This window comes from Myotis brandtii, unplaced genomic scaffold (assembly GCF_000412655.1).
Source record: "Myotis brandtii unplaced genomic scaffold, ASM41265v1 scaffold481, whole genome shotgun sequence".
Taxonomy (NCBI): Eukaryota; Metazoa; Chordata; class Mammalia; order Chiroptera; family Vespertilionidae; genus Myotis; species Myotis brandtii.
The window spans coordinates 275894-281893 of NW_005368381.1; the positions used below are offsets into that span (position 1 = coordinate 275894).

The 6000-nt window shown below is 39.8% G+C and overlaps 1 pseudogene; it reads right to left on the bottom strand.

Annotated features, from left to right (window-relative positions):
* Positions 1 to 2363: 2363 nt before the first annotated feature.
* Positions 2364 to 4508, bottom strand: LOC102247579 (annotated as a pseudogene).
* Between the last annotated feature and the right edge of the window lie 1492 nt (positions 4509 to 6000).

A 6000-nucleotide genomic window follows, 5' to 3' on the forward strand; every position in this document is an offset into this window, starting at 1 on the left:
TTACAGATTTATTGTCTATAATGTTCATTTGGCTCTGATGCACATTCATAATTAGCTTTGTGTGCATTTATGTCTCATCTTGCCAACAACACTATAAATTCCCTAAGGGAAGAGATTAAGACCTATTTCTCTTGCATCTTACATCCCCCATAATGCCTAGCACGGTGTATTGCAAATAACAGGCACTCAGTAAATATTTGTTGGTTGACTGATTGATTGAAAAAGGTCATAAAATGCATCAAACTTTGGTTAACCCCCCACATCATGTGCTCAATAAACATTAATAATTATTAAAAACAATTTTAAAAGTCTATGGAGTTTCTACAGTGTGTAGACAATGGTGCTGTGGGGATAAACATAAAATAGAAGACACCACTTTTACCTTTGAAGAGCTTAGCTTAGCCTCTTACTACTTCAATGTACACTCTTTTCTCTGAGTTACTACTGCATTTAAAGTCAGGACTAGTTATCACTCCATTGTTTTCTCCCCCAAAGTGATTGTGATCTCCTTGAAAGAAATGGCTAATACTGTGCTGGGAACATAATTTAATCACAGAATTGGAATGGACTGTAGAGCTTTCTCTATTGTCAGACTTCCCACCAATACAAAAATCCCTTTTATTTAATTATATGCTTCCAGTATCAGGAATTAACCCAAATAGGAAACACAGGAGGAAGAGTAGGTTCAGGAGCTAGATAATGAGTTGAATTTTGACTACGTGCAGTTTAACGTGATTGTTAGCCAACCAGGTGTAGACAAACAACTCAATCTCAGAAGAGAGGTCAGGGCTGAAGATAAAGACTTAGAAGTCTTGGGCGTGGACGTGGTAGTTGAAACACTAAGATTGAGTAATATTGTCAAGGACAAGAGAAGACAGAAGCCAAGGGCAGAGTCTCTGAGAATTTCTCCACTTGGAAAATGAGAGGAGAAATCAATGAGGTCAGAGAACTGGAAGACAAAGGAGAGAGTTTCAAGGAAAGGCTGGTCAGAGTCAATGGAGGATGGAGCAATGAAGTTAGAGAGCATAGACTGAGAAAAAGTTATTTGATCTGGTGAATAAGAAGCCAGACCTTTGATAACCGTGGAGAGGACAGTCTCAGTGAAGTAGTGTCTCATCTTTACTTACCCCCAATGACTAACTCATACATCTCTTTTGAATAATTGAGTGAATGGGTGTATGAATAATAGTTCCTGCCCCCAAAAAGGAGGTGATGGGAAAAGGGGGAAAGAGTAAACAAAGTAGCCTTTTTATCCCCTCTGAAGCAAGAGGGAAATATCAGTGATAATAGAGAAATGTTAAGGTGAAAAAGAGAAAAGTTAAGGGTTATGATTTTCCCAAAAAAAACATACAAAGTTCATCTGAGAATGTATCACAGGCTCTATTCTCAGTTTGATGGAGTAAATTCTCAATAGGTAACAACTATAAACTCTGGAACACACACACACACACACACACACACACACACCTGAAAGCTCTGGAGCAGTTCCCATTTTTATGGCTTTAGCCTGAGGGTAGGCTGAAGTCACTAAAACTATGGAGCAGTTCCCATTTTTATGGCTTTAGCCTGAGGGTAGGCTGAAGTCACTAAAACTATATTATGAAATCTTCATCTTTTTAGCCTGAAGAGCTGAGGACAGGGCCTGGGACAACCATGATCTCTAGAAAGTGAGGGATAGCTCAGAAAGAGATCCTGAGGAAAGGAGCCCTAAATTATTTACATAGATTCTCCCAAAAAATCTATGAATCACACATGCATAGCGCAGACTCAAAGCAGTTTCCATCTAAGTTTAAAAGAATGGAACTGAGATTTGAGCTGGCTGTCACCAACATAGGAAAGGCAAAGTTTTCTGTTTGAACCTAACCAAATAAATTGCCAGCTGAAACAAATACATCCACATTCTTTTTAAATATTTTTATTGATTTCAGAGAGGAAGGGAGAGGGAGAGATAGAAACATCAATGATGAGAGAGAATCATTGATGGGCTGCCTCCTGCACGCACCCTACTGTGGATCGAGGCCCGAGCATGTGCCCTTGACTGGAATCGAACTCGGGACCCTCCAGTCTGCAGGCTCTATCCACTGAGCCAAACCAGCTAGGGCTACATTCTTTTTTTAATATATATAGTCCTTTGTTTTTATTTTCTGGGATTAAAAAAAGTATAGGCATAAATGGTTTTACATGATCCTCTTTAAGATATCCTTTAAAATAATTTATAAAATGGCTTACTTCATGTCTCTTGGTTATCAGGACCCATCAATGTCACTGTCAGCCTTGATTAAGTGGTAGAAAATTTCAGAGCAGAAGAAGTAACATGAATATTTTCCCAATCTCTGAGAATCATAATCATCACAGAAATATTTTATCTTTTCATCATAAATCTCTGGAAAGTAGGTGTGTTCGCTCATTGTTAATAGGACAAGGAGCAATGTCATAGAAGGTTAATCCATGTAAATTGGCTTCCGCCTGCAAAGGAATTTTCTGAAAATCACGGAAAAAGTCAGAAAAAAAAACAAAGAAAAAATATGACATAGACCATTCTGCTGCAGTAGTGATCATAGGAAGCACGTAGCCTTTGTCCTCAGGGTTCCAGTGGAGTTTCTGTACTACATCTGAGTCAAAACTGCCACTGTACAGGGATAACGAGCAAGTAAGCATGCCAAATGTGCTTATTCCACATCAGATGACCAGCAGTAGTCTGATCCAGAAGATTTGTTTACCATGAGTTTTGGGCTGCATTTGGTAGGTAAGGACTATCTGAACAAACATATACAATGAGCCTATACCAAAAGTGAGCACAGCTCCACATATATGTACAGCAAAAAAGGTTGTTTTTTGGAAGTTTGCCACAAAAAGGAAGTCCTAAACAACTCAGCAATCCAAGTATGAGGCCAGCCTTGTTTAACCTGGTGATATATTTCGCTTCGGATTCAGAGCATGAACTTGCTTATAACGAACATAAATGGCAGCAACACATAAAACTGCGGCGAAATTTAGCATTGCCCCAAATAAGCACTTTTCCGGAGCCATGGTACCAAGTGTCACTGATATAAGGCAAAGCAGGGCCAACAGGGTGGAGAGTGATGTCACTAATGTATGAAAATATGAAAGCAGCAGCCGTTGAAATGACAAGGGCTGAGGGAAGGAAACTGAGGCCTTGCTGAAACCACCATATCTCAAACTGGTTTTAATACTTATCTGTTACTTGCTTGTTTGGTTTTATCTTACTCATTAAACTTTAAGTTCTGTGAGAGCAGGAACCAACTGTTTTGTTCACCATTATATTTTCAGCTCTTGTTTTAGTACCACTCTTCAAATCTGCCCCAACCTGCCCCTTTTGTAGATCCTTGCTAGGGTGAGCCGACCAGGGCTGGCCACAGGGTCCGGAGCCTGCAGGCAGCACGGAGATGGGGTGGGCCTAGGGGTACACATCCGAGCAGCCAGGCCTGGCCAGGGCACCTATGTCCACACTCTTTTGTGTGTGTGTGTGTGTGTGTGTGTGTGTGTGTGTGTGTGTGTGTGTCTTTTTTTTTGTTTTCTTTTTCAAAAATATGGAACGGCCCTAACCGGTTTGGCTCAGTGGATAGAGCGTCGGCCTGCGGACTGAAGGGTCCCAGGTTCGATTCCGGTCAAGGGCATGTCCCTTGGGTTCGGGCACATACCCAGCAGGGAGTGTGCAGGAGGCAGCTGATCGATGTTTCTCTCTCATCGATGTTTCTAACTCTCTATCCCTCTCCCTTCCTCTCTGTAAAAAAATTAATAAAATATATTTTAAAAAATATGGAACGCTTCACAAATTTGTGTGTCATCCTTGTGCAGGGACCACGCTAATCTTCTCTGTATCATTCCAATTTTAGTGTATGTGCTGCCACACTCTTGAGGAATATAATAGAATCAAGAGTTTCTATAACAGCATTCACAATGTCCAGGAAACCCTCTAAAATCACTCAATATATAAAGAATCAGAAAAGATGACCCATTCTCAAGAGAAAAGACAATTAATGGAGGCCAACCCTGAGATGATGAGGAGAGAAAAATACCCCAGTAATGGTATATCAGACCACAATCACAAGTAAACAGGACCGTGTCTAAGCCTCCTTTCACTTTAATTTATATACTAGTATTAATGGCCTGATACCACTTGTGGATTAACTGAATGCATGACTTTGTGAAAGGATGCTATAAGAATGACCTCAGGGAAAGAAGGGGATCATCAGTGGAGACTGCCAGAGGCAGAAGGAGATATTAAGCAGAGACCAGAGAAAGTAAACATGAAAGAACAGGAAATAGGTGGGGGAAGGAAAGACAAGAGGATAGGCATGTATATTTTCATACATTGGCGCCCATATGAAAAAGAGGAGCTAGTCATGGGTTTTTATAACAAGCATAACTAGCATATTTTTCATGTTACTTTATTATTATCTGTATTAAGTGTGTATTTGTGCCTCATGCCTCACTGTTTCTCCCAGGGGCCAGCTGTTATTTCTTCGACTCACATGTGCTGTCATATCGGCCTGATACTGCCAGGGAAGATCAACTGGACACTAGATCTGGACATTCTGGAGCCTACTCTTGAAGCAAATTGCATAACCACATGCCTATCTATGTGAGTTATAGATTTAGCAGGCTATGTGGCATAGTCAGGAACCTTCTGAGTGATAAAGGGGATCTGGACAGGGATTTAGGGTGTCCCAGAGGCATTTGTGGTAAACAAGAAAGTAGATAAGTTTTCTTTGGGTCTAAACCTCATTTATGACAAACAACTCAACTAACTGAATAATGCTGGCTCATAGCCAAGACCATTTTCATAAGATGTTTATACAATGCTGTTGACTTTGTGTACTACTTCTGTCATCCTTGAAGCTTTTACTGGGCTAGTGGGGCAACTGATAGGGGATTTTAATTTATTAAATGTCAAGTGAGGATGTTGGGATTAGAAATTAATTTCAACATGGCTTGGTTTGAGTACCATCATTTCCCAGAAAGACAGGCTTTCTAGCAACCTTGTTTTTTTTTCCATATGAGAATCCATCTTTTAACCCATCTGGAAACCAGGAACAAGGAGACTGAACCTTAAAAGAAGGACATGTAAAAGAACCAATACAAGATCTTCGCATCATCCATTGACCTTTATAGGGTGGGCATAATTGTCTTAGAGTTCCTGATGTTCTAATCTGTAGTATAAAAGATGGTGGCTTCTACTGTGGCTACCCTGTGCTAGAGTCATGCACTGGCCAATACGGTAGCCACTAGCCACATGTGACCAAATTTAAATTAAATTAAAACAGCTCCTCAGTTGCCTGGCCACACTTCAAATGTTCAATAGGCATGTGTAGCTAGTGGCTGCCATATTGGACAGTGCAGATGTAGAACATTTCCATCATCACAGAAAGTTCTTTTGAATAGCACTATAAATCTGGACTCATGGAATAGTTATTTGTGACCAGGCATCTCTGCATCTGCATCTAAAGTGACTGATTGTTTTTTCTTACTTCTTCTTGTCTCTTTGCATTAATGTGTTCAGAGTGACACCTGGGGAAGCTGAAGCAGTTTAACAGACTTATTAGCCCCTTTGCCACATATGCATACCAGAGTTCTTTAAGGAATGGCCAAATATGGTATATTCATTAAATGGAATACAGTACAGCAGTTAAAGGGAATAAATTAGATGTATCGATAAGGATAGATCTCAAAAACATTTATGTGTGAAAAAGTTGCTGAATGTAATAATTTATTGCACACAAAACAATACCACATTTTTCCCATGTAAGACTATTTCTTAAAAGAATACATACCAAACTCATGACCATGGTAACTTCAGGGAGGGAAAAAAGTAAGTGGTATAAGGGACCAACAGGACTTTTAGCTTTTTCTGTAATAGTCTAAAGTTTTATTTATTTTTTTAAATATATTTTATTGATTTTTTACAGAGAGGAGGGGAGAGGGATAGAGAGATGGAAACATCGATGAGAGAGAAACATCGATCAGCTGCCTCCTGCA